We start from the raw sequence: 24,250 nt of genomic DNA on the forward strand, positions 1-24,250 counted from the left end.
TGCTGGTCTGGCAATTATTTTCACTTGAGGTAAGATTTGGCTTCTTGCAGATTTTGTCGAAGAGCAGATGTATTCAGTACATCAGGTTTCCATCCATCTTTACAACCTCACTCCTGAGGCTCAGGGACTCTAGCTGAGCCATGCTGCCTGCATGCCCACCACTTGGTTCTGATGATGATTCAGAGATTACGATGATATAGAAACAGTCACCATCTCGGCCTCTGCCTCCCAAGGTCCCGCGGTACTTCTCCATATGCAGCACTAATACAGTGTCTCTACTGCCTCCCAGACAAACCTCAAGAAGCATTTAACAGCTGCCCTTCGATAGCCCCCAGGGATTGGTTCTGATGTCCCTTCAGAACCTGAAATCTGCAGACATTGAAGTTCCTTAAATAAAACGGCACTTGGAATTGTCATTGTGGCACAGTGGGCAAAGCTACCGTCTGTGATGCTGCCATCCACACGGGCATCGGTTTGTCCCAGCTACTCCACTTCTGACCCAGCTCCCTTCTAATGGTATGGGGAAAGTAGCAGTGGGTGACCCATCCAAATGGGAGAGCTCTCTGCTCTCCTGGCTTCAGCCTTGCCCAACTCTAGCCACTGAGGCCCCTGAGGCCATCTGGGAAGTGAATCTGCTGATGAAGATCTATCTCAGTCTCTCCATTTCTCAATGCAGCTTTAAAATAAACAAACTATATATATAATATATATATAAACTATATAACTATTTAGTTATATAACCTTCTATCATACTTTAAGCCATCTCTAGATTATTTATAGTTCCTATGACAATGTAAACATTAAGTAAATACTGTATTTTTAAGAAAATAATGATGAGGCAAAAATCAGTACACACTCAACCTAGATGCAACCATCATTGCAATGTCTAACTATATAGGACATATCAGCAACAACCTATAACACTCCATCTGCAGTGGGCTGAACCCGTGGCTGCCAGCCTGCAGACAGAGAGGGCTGACAATGTACAGCTTTTGTGCCCACCTATGGGACACAGACTACAGACTCACTACTTTCCCAGAAGATAGTACTTCTTGGACATGGGCACCACCATGGGCGCCTAGTTTTTAATAGCCACAGAGTTAGACGAAGGTATTAGCCCACCATACATGTTCTAGAAGCTAGGATAAGGTGAAGTTCAAGGGCCCTGATAGAAGCTGTTGGAAAATTGCAAGGAAAATCCACAAAGAGCAGAATTCTCACAGTAACCTAAGGGGAAACAAAATAGACAGACTTTGGGTGCAGGACTGAGACTCCAAGAATCTGCTCTAGACAGAAGGAATGTGCCAGCAAGCCTGGGTCTACAGTTCAGGAAGGCATGCTGGACCCAAACCAAGGACACGGTGCATGCGAACACCCTGAAGGCTGCGCCAAGGGACCAAACTCTCAGGTCTCATCCTGACACTGAGATGTTGGGTTCGTGAGCACTGTGACAGGAAGGACACTGTGTTTGTCTAGAAACCAAAGAGGAGGGTGAAAAGAATCTGATCTTACAAAGGAAGGATGAAAGTGCTGTCCGTGTGCCCACAACATCCTGAGCTGTCCTGGCACATCCTTTGTCAGGTGTCTGTACTTGCACAGCCTGTACTCTATGAAGACAGAGAGAAAGGAAAGAGTGTGACCCCTGTTGTTGGAGAAAGAAGAGGAAAGTTCAACTGGAAGAAAAGAGGCGAGGGTACCACCTCTTGCTTCCTATATAATCTTTCCCTTGAGGAGGGTAAAATGAAACAAGCAGCTGGCTTCATGGGTACATTATACATCCCCAAGTCCCCCTTTTTGTCAGGAGTAACCATGGAGCCCTCAAGCATGGTCTCAGAGTTGAAGCTACTTGGAGATGTTAGTATTCTTTTCAAAAATCTCTTGAGAATGACAGCAAAATTGAACATAACTGGGTTTCACCATCCAGCACCCTCCCAACCCCCAGGCAGGACAAACCTACCTCATGTCCATCGGTGAATGCGGCAATACATGGAAATGAATAAACCCTGGAAGAGACCATCACAGTTACAATGTGAAATTTGGATTATCCCAGCCACAACCCACAGACACAAGAATATTTATAACTAGGATATGCTGTTGAGTTTCTTGATACAGTGTGGGGGGGGGGGTTCAAATGTACAAATGGGATGCATATACAGTTTTTAAATGCCCACCTGGTAGACTCTGAATTACATTTAGTGATTCTCTATACCTCCACCAAAGCACTTGGCAGAATTCCCAAAGAAAGAAATTAGCAAATATGTTCACACCAGAAACTCAACTGTTGGGCTTGGCAGTGTGGCCTAGTGGCTAAGGTCCTCGCCTTGGTCCCATATGGCCGCTGGTTCTAATCCCGGTAGCTCCACTTCCTCTCTATCTCTCCTCCTCTCAGTATATCTGACTTTGTAATAAAAATAAAATAAATCTTTAAAAAAAAGAAGAAGAAACTCAACTGTTCATAACACACTTATCTCTGATGAGCTCATGTGTGTAACAACCACTCCTCTTAAAAATCTCCGGACTTGCTGGAGAGTACTATATCAGAAATGTCCCAAACCAAACAAGTGTGCTAAAGACCAACAGAGCTCATTTTGAAAGACACTCACAGAGCCCAGACAAGCTGTAAACACAGCCGACATCGCCAGGACACCGAGAAGCAAGGGAACCATGCTGAAGAAGCTGTCTTACCTCTTTTGGTCACCAAGTCTGTCATTCAGGAGATTGAGAAAACAGCAACTATCCTACAAAACAAGTCAAATGTTTTCATTAAAAATATATGTATATATCTTATTTAATACTACCCTGACCAGCACATACAGGTCAGTATGGGCTCCTGCCCAACTACATCCAGTAACATCATGATGCTGCATAAGGGTTCGGGATCATCTTAACTATTCTTTGCCACGAGAAAGAGGCTCAGGCCACAAGCAGACTCCCTTCCTCTGACTGTGTGGGTGACAACTGAGGAATACTTGGGAGTTCCAGAAGTTATTTGCACATTTGTATGTTACTGAGCCAGAAGAAGCAACAAGAGAATCACTACTTCCTGCCAGACCCCAGCAGGGTGAGCCTTTCAAGGATGAGTGGCCCAACTAAGAGCTGGGTGCCTCCAGGGGAGACAATTTCAGAAGCTAGATAATTAACGGATCCTGTATTTTCTTCACTTTCACAGCAAATGTGCCAGTGAAACAGAAGAAATTCATGCCAGAAGCCCACGGGAGTGCAGGACCTTTCTATTTCTCTAAATCAGGTAGCTGGAACTCAAAGGCAAGCTTGGGATAGCCCTGACATGACGTCAACAGCTCCACCTAGACCACAGGGAATCCTGGCAATGGGCTCAGAGCCTGAGAAAATAGAAACATTTAGATGTTAGAAAATCCTGAGGCCCAGAGTGATGGCTCCATGGCTAAAACTTGACCTTCCCAGCACAGGGATCCCATATGAGCGCTGGTTCATGTTCCACATGCTCCACTTTCCTCCCATCCAGCTCTCTGCCTGGGGCCTGAAAAGCAGTGGAGGATGACCCGAAGCCTCAAGACCTGCATTCACACTGGAGACCTGGAAGAAGCTCCAGGCTTCTGACTTTTGATCGGCTCAACTCCAACCACTGTGGCCACTTGGGGCCTGAGCCATCAGACGGAAGATCGTTCTGTTTCTCTACTTCTCTGTAAAATCTGATGTGCATTTCCAATAAAAATAAATAAATCTTAAAAGGAGAAAACTCTGGTTGTGTAGCTTTTGCCCAGAAGGGTACTTTTAGTCTAGATGCTGTTACTAAGGTTTTGCCTTACACTAAAAGCAGCAGCTTTAGGTGTTTTGTTTTCTGGTTTTTTTTTTTTAAAGAGGAGAGGATATGTTTTAGCCATGTGAGACTGAAGACAGATACACACAAAAGCCATAAGCTACTTCTGTGCCACTCAAAGGCAAAATCAAGGTGAGCCAGAAGTATAGAGAAGACCCTGAAAATAACTCTTCCTCTACATACAGATGATGGGTGGACAGCTCAACACAACCACCCCACACGACTTGGCCACCAGAGCTAGCCCCACCTATGGGAGCCTGTCACCACCCATGGGAGCCTGTCACCACTTCTCCAGTTCCCCATCCCCCTACAAGTCCATTTACTGTTACTATTTTATTTATTTATTTATTTATTTATTTATTTATTTATTATTGGAAAGGTAAATATACGAGAGAAGCGACAGAGAGAAAGATTTTCCATCCACTGATTCACTCATCAAGTGGTCCCAATGGCCGGAGCTGAGTCAATCAAAAACCAAGAGCCAGGAGTTTCCTTTAGGTCTCCCACATTGGTGCAGGGTTCCAAGGCTTTGGATCATCCTTGACTGCTTTCCCAGGCCATAAGCAGGAAGCTGGATGGGAAGTGGAGTAGCTGGGACACTAACCAGTACCCATATGGGATCCCGGCACTTTCAAGCCAAGAATTTAACCACTAGGTTACCGCACTGGGCCCTACATGTCCATTTACAATTGCTCTCCTCATTGAAAACAAAATATTTTTTGCTTGATCCATGAAAATCACTTTGTCTGTAGTCTGTACCATCCCTGTTTGTATTGATGGATCCCTTTCCTTGGAAAACAGGGAGTTTAACAATTTCAGTGGAATCATATAAATGGAAGGAAAAAATTCCTCCCTAAGCCCAACTCATTGCCAAGAACTCAGGGGAGACTTCGCAACTGTTCACTGTTAGGGCAGAACTCTCACCGTCTCAAATTCTCGATCCTTAATGTCTTTGAAAGATTCCACAATGATGTTATCCTCAAACCACTGCTTGGCAAGTTCCTCCCTCGTTGTTCTAGTTGTTAACCTACACAAGGTTTCGGAAGCTGCAACCTGCTGATCGTAATCTGGACATGAACACACAGCAGACATGGGTCACTCTGGACAAACGACACAACAAAGGAGTCCCATAGACGGTGCTTGCTCTGACAAGTCCCATCTTGGTTGCTTCATGCCACACGAACTAACAGCAGAACGTATCCTGGGGTGGGACCCCCAGGCAAGCTGCAACTGAAAAATCCTGGGAGAGAAATCTAAAAGATGTCAACAACATATAAATGAATAATATTTGTGGTTTTATGTTAGATACATTTAAAATTTTTAAAGGAAAGGGCTGGCACAATGGCAACACTGGCTAATCCTCTGCCTGCTGCCACTGGCATCCCACATGGGCACTGATTCATTTCCTGGCTGTTCCACTTCCGATCCAGCTTCCTGTTTATGGCCTGGGAAAGCAGTGGAGGATGGCCCAATCCTTGGGACCCTGTATCCACGTGGGAGACCCGGAAGTCCTTCCTGGCTCCTAACTCAAGATCAGCTCAGCTCCAGCTGTTGCAACAAGTGGATGGAAGATCTGTCTCTCCTTCCCTCTATAAAAATCTATGTTTTTTAATTTTTATTTATTTTTATTGCAAAGTCCGATATATAGAGAGAGGAGGAGAGACAGAGAGGAAGATCTTCCATCCGATGATTCACTCCCCAAGTGAGCCACAACGGCCGGTGCAGTGCCGATCCGAAGCCAGGAGCCAGGAACTTCTTCTGGGTCTCTAGCAGAAGCCGTCCTCGACTGCTTTCCCAGGCCACAAGCAGGGAGCTGGATGGGAAGCAGGGCTGCTGGGATTAAAACCCATGACCATATGGGATCCCAGTGAGCTCAAAGAGAGTACTTTAGCCACTAGGCCATGGCGCCAGGCCCAAAATCTGCCTTTCAAATTAAAAAAAAAATAAATATTTTTTTAATTCAAAGAAAGTTCATCAAAATAGCCATAAAATATTTGTTTAAAAAATACAATTCTAAGGTCACTTATGATATTCACAATGGACTCTAAAATTGCATAGAGCAAAATACTTTCCATAGGACGGTACTTATATACATTAAGGGCCAAGGTACCTGGCCTGGTTAAGTCACTGTTGCTATACCCATATCTGGTTTGCAGTGTTTTGGTTTGTATTCCAACTCTGCTCCTGATTCCAACTTCCAATTAACGCAACCCTGGGAGGCAGGAGGTGACGGTTCAAGGGACGAGGTCCCGGCCATGCACACACAGGAGACCCAGACTGGGTTTCTGTTTCCCAGCTCTGGCTGAGGTGGGCACTTGAGGAATAAACTGGTGGATGGGAGCTCTCTGTCTCTGTCTCTCAAGCATTTTTTAAAATTGTGTTTTTAACTAATTTTTAAAATTTAAATTTAAAAAATAAAATTTTCAGTGCTTATGAAAATAGAAAATTTAGAAAAAGTTGCTTAGACATGGAAACTGTGAGTCAAGGAGAAATGAAATGGCTTGGGAACAAGGACACAGGGCACCCTTCTTCATTTTGACTCCATTTGTTTTCAAAAAGAGTATTTACGGTAGATGTGCCAACATACTAAAATTTAACAAAGTTGCATGGTGAATAAATATGCAATTCCTAATTATTCTTTACAGTGTTCGGTCTGTACCTCTCAAAATAAATTGAAAATCAAATCTCAATACCTCTTTTCAGAGTTTGACCATGATTCATCCTTCCTTCTCCCTGGGTCCCAAATGCTTAGAAAATCCCCTCCAGAGCTCAATATTTAATATAGTAAATATTTACATTCTTACCACCCACAGTTATGATGGTCCTTGCAAAGTCTTTCCTGAAACATTTAAATCAACCACATTTACTGACAGGTACATCAAGTGGCAAAGTTACATCAAGTGTATCATGCTGACAATATTTTTAAAATCAATCTGTACGTTTGAAATGACTTCAAATTCCCCTCACTGACTGTAATGTCAAAACTGTAACGAACACAGTCTGTCACTGGATGAGGTTACTCCTAAAAGTTGGTGGAAAACAGAACTAAAGGGTAGGTTTACTTGGCTGCAAAAAGAGATTCTTGCATATGAAAAGTTGTCTAAAAAGTTCACCAGAAGCAGAGCTGGCATTATGACACAGCAGGTTAAGCTGCTACCTGTGACACCAGGTTGAGTCTTAGATGCCCCACTTCCAATCGAGCTTCCTGCTAAAGCACCTAGCAGAGCAGCAGAAAGTGACCCAATGACTTGGGCCCCTGCCACTCTTGTAGCAAACCAAAATTCCAGACCTGGTCATTGCAAACTTTGGGAATAAATTAGCAGATGGAACACTGATTAATCTCTCAAAAAATGTATTTTTTTTTTAAAGTTTGCAAAAAAAGTGCCTGTTACAAAAATCTGTGGAAACGGTGCTGTGGTACTGTGGGTAAAGACCATTGCTGGCAGTATAGCATCCTTATGGGCACCCGTTCATGTCTCAGTTGCTCCACTTAACCTCCACTCCCTACTGATCATCTGGGGAAAGTAGCAGAAGATGCCGCAAGTGCCTGGGCCCCTGCTATGTATGTGGGAGATCTGGAAGAAGCTTCTGGCTCTTGGCTTCAGCCTGGCCCAGTCCTAGCTGTTGTGGCCATGTGGGAAGAGAAATCAGTGGATGGAAGAGGTGTGTTTGTGTGTATTTCTTTCTACGTAACTTTCAAATAAGCAAATTAATCTCTAAGAAAATTCATGCATGGAATTTTCAGATTTTCACAACAAAACACATTCTATTTTTAAATTCCATTTTCCACAAGCTTTTAAAGTACCTGTATATAATCAAGAATTTCATGTCAAGTTTAACAACTGTGACACTAATCTTTCTTCCATGTTACAGTAACTCCCATTTTAAAGAAGAGATTTATTGCAACATCTTGTGATAGCCTAGTTTCTCATACGTGGATTGATCTGTTGCTACTCAACAAACAGCCCTAAAACAGCACCACTTCATTTTACACTTGCAGGTCTCACTTGTGCCTGAAAGTCCAGAACATTCCAGACTTTCCTGCACACACAGATAAGAAGGCAGCATGACCATAGGATTGTGATTTGAAAATTGAGAAAACATCAGAAAACATGAGATCTTCCAATCTCAAAATATTAGATATCAGAACATCAATATTAACTCTAAACACATTGAAGATAGTGATTTCACTGTGTCAAATGAAAAAAAAAAAAAAAAGGTGTTTTTGTTTGTCTTGTTTTTTAGGAGAAGTCCAGTGCAGAAATGATGAGTGACATGGTTAAACATGACATCAATGCATTGATGATCATTGGTCACCACCTGTACACTATGGTAAACTCACCAGTAACAGCTGCCCAGCCAATAAATGTTGGACTGCCACTGTCAGCCATTTAAAGTCACATTTCACAATATTGTGTTAAATTTGCTCTTTCTGCAGTCACACATGACATCCTTCCAAATTTCACGCTGCAATGACTATGCAGGCATAGCGAGGTCAACCAAAATTCCACCACTTCAAAGCAATGCAAACTCCACAGCCTGTTGGGGTGGCGAACAGCTGGTAACCTAAGAGTCCATGCTCTCCGCAAAGCATCGCGCTGGCCATTGTAAGACTGTCTCACTTGACCTTCACAAGAACTTCACTGGGAAGTTATTGCCAACCCCAGTCTATAGGTAAGCAGCATGAAGGATAATGTTCAAGCTGCACTCCACCCACGGAAGTGGCAAAGGTAGGATTGGAAGCCAAGTAGTCTGGCCCCAGGACTTGCACTGTCAACATTCTTCCCAGTCACTGATTCAGCTCACATACACAAAAGGAAAAAATTCATGGATGGTCTAATAAAGCATTTCACCTTGCCTTGTAAAATCCAAACAACCTGGGCCCGGCGGCGTGGCCTAGCGGCTAAAGTCCTCGCCTTGAAAGTCCCGGGATCCCATTTGGGCGCTGATTCTAATTCCAGCAACTCCACTTCCCATCCAGCTCCCTGCTTGTGGCCTGGGAAAGCAGTCGAGGACGGCCCAAGGCTTTGGGACCCTGCACCTGCGTGGGAGACCCGGAAGAGGTTCCTGGTTCCTGGCATCGGATCGGCACCACATCAGCCGTTGTGGCTCACTTGGGGAGTAAATTATCGGATGGAAGATCGTTCTCTCTGTCTCTCCTCCTCTCTGTATATCCAGCTTTCCAATAACAATAAAATCTATTAAAAAAATCCAAACAACCCATAAAGAAACAAGAACACAGTCAGTCTGCCTCTTCCTCGGTCCTCCCGCGTAATCTAGCACACACGGCAGGTGCACTGAGCCTTCACCGAAACCACGAATGATTGCACTCATCCGTGAGAAGAAAGGCTGAACCAACACCACCACAAGAGAGTTGCTCTTAATAACACCACGTACTTGAGGCTAAAGCCACTTAAGATGACATATGCTTTCTGACAAGGGGAGGCTTTTTCTCTCTTCCTGAGGTACAGCTTGCAAAATGAAGTTCAAAGTCCTCACGGCCTTCTCAGAATTGGGGAAGGCATTCACAGGAAAGAAAGAAAACAGAGACCCATGCGTAAGTTTCTTGGAAGCTGCTGGAGCACTTGTTGTCTAATTTCTTAACTCACCTCCTGCTGAAGCGAATGGCTGATCCTCCTTTCAGTCACCAGGAATCCTAAACTGAGGATGAAGGAATCCAACATCTGCATTTTCCCTGAAAGCATATTTTACAAGAATCAAATGTGTGCCAAAAAGAATTAGGGGAGCTAGTGGTTACGGTGTCCGTGTCCTACAGCACTTGGTCTCAACTCCTTGCCATGCAGTCTGTGGGAGGCAGTCAGGGTAACTGAGTTGCTGTTGCCCTCCAGGGAGACCAAGCCCCAGCTGTCCTGGAAGTTTTGGGAGTGAATCAACAGATGGCAGATAGCTCTGCCTGTCCTATCTGGGGAGGAGGAAGGAGAGGAAGAGAAACTTGCAAATGTAGGGGCAACAGCAGCAGGGGGAAAAAACACAGAAGAGGCACCAGGAAAGCAGAGACCAAAGCAGGTGAGGCAGCAGCAGGAACAGAAACAGCGCTGCACAGCAGCTGTAGCAGGAGGAAGAGAAGCCGCAGCAGATTCAGCACAAGCAAGAGGAGGAGGATGGCAGCAGAGCTGGCACACGAGGCAGCAGCTTACACAGAAGCAGGAAACGCCACAGCAAACTCTGCAGGTGCAGGCTCAGTACAAAACAGCAACACAGATGCAGTGGAAAGAATGGCAGGGGGAAAATAAGATGCCAACAATGACCAAGGAAATGACTCCCAAATGACGTGGAAAGGCAAATCTACAAAAGCCATGGAATGATGAGATCTGGCCATGAGACAAGATCAAGTCTGTGTTAAAGCCACTACCAGCAGGTGTTGTGGCACAGGAGTTAAGCCCTGGCACCTCAGGTCCATATTGGAATGCCCGTTGGAATCCCAGCCACTCTGCTTCCAGCCAAGCTCCATGCTAACAGCCCCGGCAGTTGAGACCATGGGGGAGTGAACCAGCAGATGGAAGAGGTGTCAATCTGCCTTTCAAATCAATAAACCTGTTGGGTGAGCACTGGTACAGCGAGTTACGTGGTCCCTTGTGAGACCAGCATTCATAACAGCTTGCCAGTTCTAGTCCCGGCTCTTTCGCCTCTGATCCAGCTCCCTGCTAATGTACCTAGGAAGACAGCAGATGCTGGCCCAAGTGCTTGAGGTCCTGCTGCCCGTGTGGGGAGCAGGAGGAAATCCCAGACTCCCGACTTTATCCTGGCCCAAACATAGCTGTTGCAGTCATTTTGGGACATGGAAAATCAATTGATCTCTCTCCCGTCCCTGGTGTGTGCAACTCTACCACTCAAATAAATTTAAAAGTTCCAGGACACATATGTATGAATCATGCAGATATCCACGAAGGAAAACGGAACAAGCAGTATGACTCTTCCCTGTCATCATACCTAAAGCAAAACTGATTTCTGATTTCTACACCAACTAAGAATGTGCAGTTCCTTGTACAGTTTCATTTATCATTACTACTATTATTGTTATCATTTTCTGATACAGTTCCATAGGCCCTAGGACTTCCCTTACTCCCTCCCCAAATTCCCTCCTCCCAAAAGTTCTACTATATTATTACTATAGCACAGTTCCTCATAAACAGTCATATGTCCATCATTGCAGGCATGGACAATGGCAGAGAGTCCCACATCCTATTGTCAAGATACAGTAAACAGTTTCATTGGGAGTCCATCTTTGGAAGTAGAGATGCATACTGCAATGCATCCTCACATCTGGATAAGACAGTCTCCATTACAGTTACTATACATCTGCTTAAATGAAAAGCCACAAGATAAAATCAACAGGAAGAAATAGAAATTTACAATGCTATGAAGTTAAATAACACGCTACTGAATGACCAATGTGTTGAAGAGAAAGAAAATCAAGAATATTCCTTAACAAAATGATGCTATCGTATGATCTATAAGTCATTGAAGAATTTAATGAGGGGAAAGAAAAAGTGTTTTGAAGAGATGGAATTTTAAAAAAATCAAAATCCATGAGATATAGTTTCTGTTAATCTTTCTTGGTGATATGTCTTCTGCAGGCAACAAATAGATGGGTTTTGTTTCTATAATCCAGTCTGCTAATCTATGACGTTCGATTGATGCATTTAAGCCATTCACATTCAGGGTTAATATGAATAGGTGGTAATTTGATTCTGTCATTTTAGCAATGGGTTGTTCATTAATTTAGTCTACTGTTGTTATTTTACTGAGATGTTCTTCACATTTGCCTTTGATTTTGGTGGGTGCGATTTCTCTTCTCTGTCAAGAGACCATCTTTAAGTACACTTTGTAGGGCAGTTTTGAAAGAGGTATATTCTTTTTACTGTGGAAGAACTGTATTTCATTTGCAAAGACAACAGAAAGTTTTGCTGGGTAATCCTGGGCTAACTATTTTTTGCTTTTAGAATCTGGAATATGTCACTCCATTCTCTTCTGGCCTGCAGAGTTTCCTGTGAGAGGTCTCCTGTGAATTTAATTGGCATTCCTTTATATGTCAGTTGATTTGTTCATGTGCACATTTAAGGGTCTTTTCCTTATGTTTGATTGAAGAGAGCTTGATTATCATGTGTCATGGTGAAGATCACTTTTGGTCAAGCCTGTTGGGAGTTCTGTGTCCCTCCAGGATGTTGTTTCCCAATTCTTTCTCTAGATTAGGGAAATTTTCCCTGATTACTTCATTAAATACATTTTTTAAAAGATTTATTTATTTTATTACAAAGTCAGATATACAGAGAGGAGCAGAGACAGAGAGGAAGATCTTCCGTCCGATGTTTCACTCCCCAAGTGCGCCGCAACGGCCAGTGCATGCCGATCCGATGCCAGGAACCAGGAACCTCCTCCAGGTCTCCCACGCAGGTGCAGGGTCCCAAAGCCTTGGGCCATCCTCAACTGCTTTCTCAGGCCACAAGCAGGGAGCTGGATGGGAAGTGGAGCTGCCAGAATTAGAACCGGCGCCCAAATGGAATCCCGGGACTTTCAAGGTGAGGACTTTAGCCACTAGGCCGTGTCACCGAGCCCCATGAAATATATTTTTAAACCCAACTTCTCTTTCTGCACCTTCTGGGAATGGCATAACTCTTATACTTGACCTTTCAATAGTGTCTTTCAGTTCTTAAATATTTTTTTTAGCTTGACCCAGCTCTGCTTCCAGCTTTTTGCTTGTTTCCTTCTGGTGACAAGAAATATCTTCCAATTCTGACATTCTTTCTTCTGCCTCCTTCATTCTATTTTGGAGACTCTCCACTGTACTTTTTATTCACTCCACTGTATTTTTCATTTCTGATATATCAGCTTTCATTTGATTCATTTCCAGTGTGACATATTCCCTAAATTCCTTAAACTATTAAAGTATTACATGATTCTTGTTGCTGATAAGAAGTTTCATAACAAGTGTTTTGAATTTTGTGTTCCTCATTTTCTCGATATCTTCCTCAGTGAACTCTGAGGTTGGCTAAGGGTTTTGCTCCTTTACAGGAGAGTATTCAGTAATATTCATTGTGACTGTGGCTCCTCTTTTGCTATTGGTCACTGTACTTCTGCTTCCTTGGGACAGGTTTCTACACTCTGTCACCCACAGGTCTGCAATTTGATTATATTTATTGTAGTTGGCACACATTTCTTTGTTTGCAGTTACTTGGGCCACTTTTCCACCTCGCTCCAACTCTGGGTTCTCATGTTAGACATCTACCATGGTCTAGACAGCCCCAGCTCCTGGCTCACCACTCTCCACCTTCTGTGATACTGTGCTGAGGCTGCATCGTTGTCTGTACAACCTTTCTTCCACTTCCGGTTGGAGCAGGTCCTAGGATTAGGGAGACACCAGGTGTCCTATATAGCTAGGTTAATGGTGGTGCTAATCTTGCTGGAGCCTATTGGCTGTTAGGTCTGAGGGCCACACAGACCTGTTTTGACCCATATGCCATAGTTGGTATTATTTTCCTGTGGGACCCGTGCAATGCACTGAGCTCAGTGAGTTTTCCCCCAGCTCTGCACATGCACAGCTCACTGTTGTCACTGCAGTTGTAAAGTTTTTCCACACTGTTCAGATTTGCGCCTGATGTGTCACTACTAGAGTTCTTGATCTGCTGGTAGTCAGTACTGAGTTCTAAGCAGACCTGTCTTGGGTGGAACCTGTAGGATGCCACATTGTTGCAGTTCACTGAGCCAGAATGAGTTCATACCAGCTCAGTGCATGCACAGTGCTGTCCTATCACAGCCTTTGCCTTCCTATACAAAATGCTGCCTGCTTTGGCTCTAGCAGGCAGACTAGGCCCTGAAGTCCATGTTGTTCCTGCACTGCCTGTCTGGAACCTGCCACTCTGTTTCTGCTCCTGGTGAAATCCAACAGATCAGCAGACAGGCAGTTCTTTGGGTTCACCTCCTGAGCTCTGGGGAAACGCCCCTTCCCACCTTGTTGCCAGTTGAGTTCTCACTGCAGGTGCAGTTCAGGTCACCGCTGGCTGAGTGCTGCTGGGGTATCAGTCACTGCCACACCACACTGTTGTATATGCTGCTTTCCTGTGTCTGTCACTCTCCAGGTGCTCCTCTGCTGTCATTCTGCCTTCTCTTATTTCCTGGAATGTGTCCTCTCTGCTTAACATCGGCTAACGTTTCTCTGTTTAAACATGTCCTTACCCTATTCTGCCATCTTGATTCTCCCTAGTTTCCTTTTGTTTTTCCAGAATACTAATTTTGAGGCCAGTGCTATGGCTCAACTGCCTAATCCTCTACCTCCAATTGCCAGCATCCCATATACGCATTGGTTCATGTGCTGGCTACTCCACTTCCCATCCAGCTCTCTGCTTATGGCCAGGGAAAGCAGCAAAGAATGGCCCAAAGCCTTGGGACTCTGCATCCACATGGAAGACCCAGAAGAAACTCCTAGCTTCTGGCTTTTAAATATATATGTATATATTTTTTCCATTGGAAAGGCAGATTTACAGAGAGAAGGAAGATCTTTTACTCTGTCTCTCCATCGACTGGTTTACCTTCCAAAAGGCCACAAGAGCCTGAGCTAATCCAATACGGAGCCAAGAGCTTCTTCCAGGTCTCTCATGTAGGTGCAGGATACTAAGGCTTTGGGCCATCATCTGTTGCTTTTCCAGGGCATAAATAAGGAGCTAAATAGGAAATGGAACAGCTGGGACAGTGCCCGCATGGGAATTTGGTGCTTGCAGGTGAAGGGTTAGTGTGTTGAGCCACTACACTGGCCCCACAATTTCCTCTTATTTCCATATGCTTCTTACATTTGTGTATTACAATAAAAATTAAGATTGTGCAAGGGTTTAGTCTGACAGAGAAGCAGATAGCAGCAGTGTGAAAGTGCTCTCATCAGTTGGTTCATTCTCCAACTGTCCACTCACTCCAAGTCTCTTTACATGAATATTGGGGCTACAAATGTCCAAATACACAATGGAAAATACTTTTTCTGCCAATTTTTAAAGACCACAATTATCATTTATGAAGTTCACAAAAAAATAACTTGAAGATATGTGGAGTCCCCTGACAGATGGTGAAGACCTCTGACAAACACAGCACAGCTGGTAACAAGTCTGAAATCCCCCATGACCAGACATCGTCAATAACCACTCTTGAACATGAAAATCAAAAAGGTGTATCATACAAAAAGAATGTATCTGTTACAAGAGGTCCCCAGTTTCTGAAATGGTCCAATGTTTTAAATATACCTTGGAGTTCATAATAACTGAAAGTATCAAAATCGTCTTTTCTGTGAGCCACGTTGGAAAAAAAAAAAAATCAACCACCTAGTCCCCAGTTTCCTTTTCTAGAATCCTTACCTTTATACTCTTAAAGGAGGAAAGCAGCCAAAGCAAATTCAAGTCAAGTCAGCAACAGCTACACTGGCCTGGTTTTCCTCTTGGTCTGCCTCTAGGTTTGAGTAACTGTGGTGGCATGAGGAGGGCTTTGTGGCAGATGGCACTTCAGTGGCCACATGCCAAAGAGATTACCCAGAAACAGGAGAGCTGAGACGGCCAAACTTCCCAATCCATCCTCTCAGGACCTACCAGCCCCCGCTGCTGCCTCAGTGGGAACCACAGCACTGACCATGCTGCTGGTATGCAATGACCAACCTGGTTTTTCACGACATGAACAAAGCTTAGCAGCCATTTAGCGACAGCAGCAACTACAAACACAACCAGGCAAATAAACAGGTTTTCACAACAAAATGTATTTCAACACTATCATATGCTTTCTCAATAAATTCAAATATATTTAACCCCACTTTCAATAGTCTCTGTATTGTAATATTAATTAAAATAGGTAGCCAATTGGTAGCTAATAATAGACTTACCTTTTCTACTGCATCTGGAAATAACCTAATAAAAAGAAAGGTTTCAGCTATTATTCTAAAGCAGCATTCTAAACTGTAACGTTCATGTTAGTAGAGGGTGCCCTCATAGGCAGAGGGTGCCCTTAAAGAACTTTCGAGGAAGCTTACGTGAACCTCACCCTCCTGAATACAATGAGCAAGTGGCTATTTGTACATATGTAAATAAGCCATTTTTCTTTTAACACGGACATGTGTGTTGATGTACAATTATTCTTTAAATGATACTCTGATAATAAAGTCTTTTAATGAAAAGCACATCTGACAGAAATTCAGGCTTTGAAAATAACCTCGAGGGGCCAGCACTGTGGTGTAGCATGCTCCCCCACCAACTACAGAGTGGCCTCCTGGATGGTAGCTGTTCTGAGTCCTGGCTTCTCCACTTCTGATTCAGCTCCCTGCAAATGCGCCTGGGAAAGCAGCAAAGGATGGCCCAGGTGCTTGGGCTCCTGTACCCGTGAAAGAGACCTGGATGAAGCTTTGCTATTCCTGTCCACTTCCAAGGGGGCATGCACAGTGAAGTTCCCCAGAGCCTTACCATAGCAGTGTCCAGGAAGTCTTCTGTCGCACTGATCAGAGATACATCTGAGACCAGGTCTTCCATGGTCAGAAATCCTGTCATCCTCTCAAACCAGAAAACTATGTAGCTGAGACAAAAAAGGCAGATGGAACCACACAGGACTGAGTAATTGCAGCCTAGTCAATGAAAATTCTTTAGGAGATTTTCTCAGGTGACCAGAATGGGACTAAAGCTCCTCTTCCCTGCACATGTCCAGGTAGGCCTGGCTCTCACATCTGCCATGCGGAAGACTCATGATGGAGCCAGAAACCTCCAGGAGCCTCCTAAGCTCTCGGGTTCTCAGCAGGAATTGAAGACTTAGCCAGGATGGATGCCAGAAAGCTCCAGAAGGGACTGGCAAGACAGGACTGAGCTCAACGGATCTTCCCAACACAAGGGGAAACGTGCAGAAAGCAACCTGTCAACGGAGATGCAGAACTGGGAACGGCTCCACCCAGTGCCACCCTGATGGCACTCGATGGGCCCAGGCCTGGCTACCTTTCTTATGTCAAACACAGCTGGCTAAAACAAGGTTTGGCTTTTCATAGAAATATATATTCGATTTCATATTAAGTTGCTAGGATGGGAATAATTTATAACAAACTTTAAAAAAAAAAGACTTATTTTTATTAAAAAGGCAGACATAGAGAGAAGGAGAGACAGAAAGAAAAATCTTCCAACTGTGGGTTCACTCCCCAAATGGCCCCAACAGCAGAAACTGAGCCATTTGGAAACCAGGAGCTGCTTCTGGATCTCCAGCTGTCCTTCTCTCTGCAAATCTCCATTTCCAACAAAAATATCAGTAAGTCAGAAAAAACAAACAAAACTTTTGTCACCTTCCTAGAATATATTTACTCAATAAAGCAAAGGCCATCTGAAGACCATTTTTTGCTGAGACAGGTCAGAACAGAAAATGGCTCTTGCTGAGCAGGAGTTTGGATAAACAGCTCCTTACAAAGCCTTGAACACTGCATTTCAGAATCAAGCACCCTGCTGAACATCACAAACAAGCCTCAATGGGAACTGGGACAAGCTGGCACTATCTGAAAATTCCCTGATCCCAGACCCAGGAAATCAAAATTGCTGGTGACAGAGCCCAGGCAATGGTTAACTCTCTCCACGTGACTGGTGACTGTAACATAGGCAAGGTCTGAGACATTTCCTGCATTTACATCAGAAAAACCTTCACTTTAGATTCAATCACCTGGGGGCCTAGAGTTGTGGCACACTGGGTTAAGCCACTACCTGCGGTGCTGGCATCCCAACTGTTCTGCTTCCCCTGTCTCCCTGTTACTACACCTGGGAAAGCAGCAGAGGATGGACCAATTGCCACCTGCTTGGGAGACCCAGCAGGGATTCCCAGCTCCTGCTTTTGCCCTGGTCCAGCGCTGGCTGTAGTGGTATCAATCAACAGATGAAACATCTTTCTTTGTGTCCCCTCTGGCACTTTGCCTTCCAAATGCATGAATGCCTAAGTCTGTGGGCACACTGAGATAGATGCGGGCAGCCAAGAGACCTTAGAATTTCTCACCTCTGGTGCAAGAAGCCAAGAGAAATAACTCCCTCAGGACATTCTCTCTCCCCTGCACCCCCGTCAGGGTCCCTAAGGAGACAGCCAACAACCATCTCCATCCCTTGGCACCACTGTAGCCTGGCAAGGAGTGGCACACCTTCTCTCTCTACTCTTCCAACCCTCTTCCCCTGTGGACAGAGGAGGGAAGGCAGGAACATTTTTCTCAGCCATCCCACTGCCCCCCAAACCCAACCCTCTCCATCCTAATCAAAAGTCCACAATGGTCTGCAACCTCCTCACCTTTGCAATAAATATTAAAATTTAGAAATGCAAGTGGTATCCCAACAGCAAGAAACATAATTATGTTCCAAATCATCCACTGTCTATAACAAATATTACTGAGTCCTTTAGTGCATTAAAGGAAACAAAATGTTATGTTTAATTCAAAGCTCAGAGAAACATTTTTGGTGCGATGATGTCCAAAAATCAAAAGAATTGAATCATCTGTCTTCTGAAACTATATTTTCTCCATCCTTAAATTCATGATTAAAATTCCATGCTCTTTTATGTTAATGTGATTCAACTTACCCCAGGACCTCCCCTCAAGAAGTGACCTCAACTGAGGGAGGTCAGTTCTTAAAAAAAAAAAAAAAAAAAAAAAAAAAAAGATTTGAAAGAGTAACAGAAGCAGGGACACACACACACACACACACACACACACACGGACAGCTCTCTCTCTCTCTGAGAAAATAGCTTCTTCTCCTTGCTTCTCTCCCCCCCCCCACCGACCCCCAGAAAGCTGCTGCGCTGGCAAAGCTAGAACTGCATCCTGGTTTCCCACAATGGGGTGCAGTGGCCCAAGCACTTGAGCCATCTTCTGCTGCTTTTCCCAAACACATTAGCAGGTAGCTGGATTGGAAGTTGAGCAAATTGGTGCCCGTGCTTGGCATTACAGAAGGTGGCAAGCACTGTCCACTATCCCATGAAGCTATGCTTTAAAATACCTCGGTTCGGCACAGTGTGATAGCTCAGTGGTTACATCCTGGCCTTGCAACCGCCAGGATCCCATAAGGGTGCCGGGTGGTATCCTGACTGCTCCACTTCCCATTAGCTCCCTGCTTGTGGCCTGGGAAAGCAGTACAGAACAGCCCAAAGCCTTGGGACCTTGCACCTGCGTGGGAGACCCAGAAGTTGTTCCTGGCTCCTGGCTTCGGATCAGCTTAGCTCTGGTCATTATGGCCACTTGGGGAGTGAACCATCGGATGGAAGATCTTTCTGTCTTTCCTTCTCTCTGTAAATCTTTGCAATAAAAAAATCTTTTTTAAAAATAAAATACCTTGGTCACCACTCCAGCTCTCCCCGTCAAAAACTGTTTTTTGTCACCATTCCATCTCCCTCCCCACCATATATTTGTTGAATACAGATGTAGCAAAGTGGGGATACAGATGTAGCACAGTGGGGATACAGATGTAGCAAAGTGGGGATACAGATGTGGCAAAGAGGGGATACAGATGTGGCAAAGAGGGGATACAGATGTGGCAAAGTGGGGATACAGATGTGGCAAAGTGGGGATACTGATTTCTTCTCTGATTTGGTCTCCATGGGACAGAATAATGTAACACAACTAAACCCACCCTAATCCTTCAGGTTACCCAGAGCTTCAAGCAGTGACAAGGTGACACTTATCTTTGGGATCAGTCCCTGCTGAATTAGTAAAGGCTCATCTTCTTCAGGACCATCCATGAAGAACTGCCGAACACAGGTGAACAGCAGGGAGACATGCCCAAAGGCATGCTCATCCAGCTCCTAGGCAGGAGACCACACTGCATCACCACTCACGTAGGCAGTTCAATGCAGGTACTTTGGGCACACCAGAAAGCAAAACATACTTGCCTTATTGATGGAGCTATCGAGCTTTTGTAAGAGCAGACGACTGTATTTTTGAGGGGAATGGCTCTCTTTCTGTTCAAAGTATTCTTTGATTTTCTGAAATCTATTACCATCAAATGCATCGATAATGAGTGACTGAAGCTGGAAAGGCAACAGTGTGCAAATTACTCCTTACCCCAGAACATTCTATAATATCTCTAGTTCATATTATCTGTAATAATTCAATGTGAAATAGAGGTCAGCATGGAACAATGTTGAATAGGAGGCAATCACGTAACAAGTGATCGAAGTTTCTCGGCTTGTTAATACTCAAAGGCAGCAGAGAGCCTGTCCCGTGATGCTGACACACCCTAAAGTTGGAGACCCACTTGACTGGAAACATGTGATCCTACAGGTGAAAATTCTTAGCAATGCTGGCAATCTTATAACCCTAAAATGCTCATAAAGTCACACAAATGATCCTAGTAGAAAAAAATTAAAATTCCATTACAAACAATGGAAGCTGATGAATTCACAAATTGGCCATTTTGAGATTGATTTGTTTCCTAACTAAACATTATCCAAGACCTGTTTTAAGTACATACACTTGTGTAACATTCTTAACTATCACCTCTAAAGGATGCCTGGAGCTGAGGTCAAACCTCGGGAGAGCATCCAGCGGGGCCTCCTACTCTCATCCTCTACCTCCTATCCTGCAACTCCTATCCTCTACCTGGCAGCCACAGTCCTGCCTGCTGAAAACCCTACCATGGCTGTCCCTCCTCTCAGAATCAACCCAAACCTTTGGCTGTCATCTGCAGGTCTCTGTCTGGTCTGATCTCTGGCTGACTTCTAGGTCAACCCTCCCTTGCTGCTGAGTCCTCGGATAAGCCAAGCCCTTCCCAGCACAACTGTTCCAAGGCCAGGCTGCAGTTTCCCTGCCCCTTTCCTGTGAGTGGTTCCTCCCCATCTCAGCTTGTCAGGTAGATCTTCCAGGGCTACCTGTTGTAAAGGAAGCCAGTGCCTCCTTGCATCTCCAAAGCTTTCCCATTCTGACACCTAATTCCTCTTGGCTGGGAACCTGCCTCCCTGACTCTGCCACAATCATGTGGGCAAGCACTGCTTGAGCTTGGTTCATTTCTGGCTGCTTACATCCAGCACAGCACTAAGGCACAGGATCCTGCAGCCTAGGGCGCTCAGGGTGGCTGATGGTGAAAACTGACCAGAAGCGTGGATACACTGGATGGGGGAGATTCAGGCTTGAGAACTGAAGGGACCATTGTGCTGATGGCCCCTGGAGAACAGGGAAGGGGCTGGAAATCACCCACACAAAGAACAAGAACCAGTCTTTACCAAGAAAGCAGCTTGTGCAAAAAAAAGACTTAAACATTCAAAGAATCCCACTTCAAAGTTTTTTTTTAAGCCTTCTATTGTTTCCCTCAACACAAAATTTTAACTGTACGTTCCACTTCTTTCAGGTCAGAGTAAAACAGCATTTCAAAACAAAACTTTACAAATACAGCACGAAGATTACCAGCAAAGTGCATCCTAATTGAACAAGTTTACAAAAAAAAAAAAAAGCCAAACTCCATCGTGCCGATAAAGCACAACTATTTAGAACCAACCACTGTCAAATGTCACATTGCAAAGTACAAACTAAACAAAGGGTCTCTACTCAGGAATCTGTTTTCCGTACAATTTTAAACAACACCGAAGGGCTCCCATACTGAAAATTTCAAGAATCAAACCACAAGAGAAATGTCCAGAAACTTTGATAATTGTCTGAGCTCTATATTTTTTTTTTTTTTTTTCAGGAAACAAGCCCTGGTTTTGCAACACCTTACCACCACATTAAAAAACTCCATGTTTCCTGCTCACTTCACCCTCACAATGGAATTGGAAACTGTGAGACACACAGTATTTTAAAGTCCACTTTGAAGTCTAGACAGAGGTAACGGTGCTACTTCTTGAACTTGACCAAAAAATTCCCCAACGGTGTACTTTTGTCATATTCTATCACCACTATTTACGAACACGAAAACAAGGGATATGAATTCAAAGACCCAAATCCAGACTGACTTTTTCACCAACGGAGTATTCTAATTAACGCCAATTGAACGAATGTTGCAACTTGGGCAGAACCGCACCGCGGGTGCCTTAGGAGGTCTTCATTTAGTCGCAAAAGTTTTCTGGAGTCCCAGCGTTTGGGACCATGGGTCTGGACCCGGAGAGAGCGACTTGAAAAAATCTGCCTGGTCGCTTTCTAACTTGAATCCCCCCCTTCCGGAGCGCTGTAGTAGCGAGGAACTAGATCACTGTTCCGCTGCCGCCCAAACACTCAGACTAAACCTAAGGAGCTTGAAGCCGCAGACCGGACCCGCTGCCCCATCCCCTGAGCTCAGAGCCTCCCCGCCAGCTTAAACCTCAGCCCGCCAGGCTAGTGGCCGAGAGACCTGGGCTCAGTGGACTCCGGGTTCCATTGGAGTCACTCACCCGCGGCATTATGCTCCTCCAAGCCCGACGCTGGCCTTCCCCGGTCCCCGGTCCCTGGTCCCCTGCTCCTGGCCCCGGGCGCGCCGCTCACCTGAGCGCGCACACCTGCGCTATTCTCCATTCCACCTCCCAAGAGTCGGGCGGGTGGAGGATGCTGGGTCGCAGGTGTCTGGATTTAGAGCTTCTCCAGAAATACTAGTTGATGGACAGGCCGCTGAAACCTACAACTCTGATTGAAATCAAGACACACGCGCGCCTGACTAACCAGTGCACTCAGGTCGGGACACCTGGGCGCACGCTCACAGGCGCACCCGCAGAAAATGGTGATCCCTGGAACAGGAACTCGGTGAAAGCTTTCCCTCCTATGCGGGATTACGAAGCCAGAGCTGGTGAAGCGTTCTCTCTACGCGTCAAAGCCCTTAGAGCTGATTTTTGTGCCCTGATTGGAATGCATACAAGCTACACTCGTTCCCTGCCAAGAACCAGGCCTGCCCCTAAAATTACAACAATGCTCCTGAGACCATAGATATTTTCATTTTGCTTTGCTTAAATGCCCTTCTGCGTGAGTGGCAGAAAAGGGGTGTTTGAAAAAAAAGACATGTGAATACAGTAGCAAAAAAATAAAACTGCAGTTTGAGTTTTAAAAAATGTACTTTTATAGGAAAGGCAGATTTACGGAGAGAAGGAGAGACAGAAAGATCTTCCATTTGTTTGTTCACTCCAAAAATGACCCCGAAGGGCAGAGCTGAGCTGATTCGAAGCCAGGAGCTTCTTCCAGATCTCCCATGTAGGTTCAGGGTCCCAAGGACTGCGGCCATCCTCTAGGCTTTCCCAGGTCACAAGCAGGGAGCTGGAAGGGAGTTGGAACAGTCAGGACAGGAATCAGTAGTGTCCTGGTGCTTACAATTGGAGGATTAGCCAATTGGGCCATCATGCCCACCCTCAAAGTTTGTTTTCTTTCTCTCTCTCTCTTTCCTTCCTTCCTTCCTTCTTCTTCCTTTATGATTTTTCTTTTTAAAAAATGACGCTTCCACTGGAAGTACCCCTTGAGTAAAAATCAACAGACACTGTTACTAGATGCTGTGCGATTTCATGCAGTGGCATGTACATGCATCTGTAAGGCCCCCCAACAGGGAAAAACCTTACCAAATGTCTCGAGGGAGTGAGTTTCCCCAATGACCACCGAAGACGAGACTTGATGCAAAAGCAAGAGGCTTTATTTGATTACCAGCGTGCTGGAGCCAAGGCCAGTTCCTCTAGTAGGGGGCCAGGCAACGACCCCGAATCATTAGACAGAGGGGTTTTTAAAAGGCTAAGCTAAGGCTAAAATCATTAACATAAGCAGGAAGGGTGAACCATTAACATGAGCAGGGAGTGGGAATCATTAACATAAGCAGGGAGGGGGCCATGCCATTAGGGGCGGAGGCTAGTTGCAGGTGCCCCTTATCTCTTAGGCTCCCAGGCTCTATCATGAAATGTTTCACTGCCCTTCACTGTCCTTTTACCGCAAGCAGAATACAGAAAGTAAAAAGCAAATTAAATTCTTCTGTCATTTCAATCCTAAATGTCCCTTTTCACGTCCACATCAAAGCTATAGAGGACGCAACTGGAGTCTCCTTTAGTCAACACAGGCTTCCCCTCACACTTTCAGTGTGATCCTTGGGCTGTCTTTCCCAGGTACTAGTGTGGGAAGAGGGATTGAAAGTAGAGCAGCTTGGACCCAAAGCAGCACCTGCACGGGATGTTGATGATGCCGATGGTGGCTTAGTCCTTGAGGCCACGTCACCAGCTCTATCATCAATTATTTTCAGATGAGGTTGGGGGCATGATTCGGGGAAAATGTATTTTATGTATTCTTTGGAACTCTGCAGTAGCAATATATGCAAATCTTCAGAGGAAAGTAAAATATAATAACTATTATTAATTACATTTTTACTTTGATCAGCTTCCTTTTTTTTTACCAGACATTTTATAGCAACACAGAATTAGATGCTCTTACTGTTCTCAAACAATACACAGGAGAGGCTTTGTATCTTTAGTAGATTCTTAGGAAGCATTTAGAAATCGAGTTTTCTTTAAGTTAAAAGGTTTCATTTTGGGGGCCCAACG

The sequence above is a fragment of the Ochotona princeps genome, chromosome 2 (genome assembly GCF_030435755.1).
Source record: "Ochotona princeps isolate mOchPri1 chromosome 2, mOchPri1.hap1, whole genome shotgun sequence".
NCBI lineage: Eukaryota > Metazoa > Chordata > Mammalia > Lagomorpha > Ochotonidae > Ochotona > Ochotona princeps.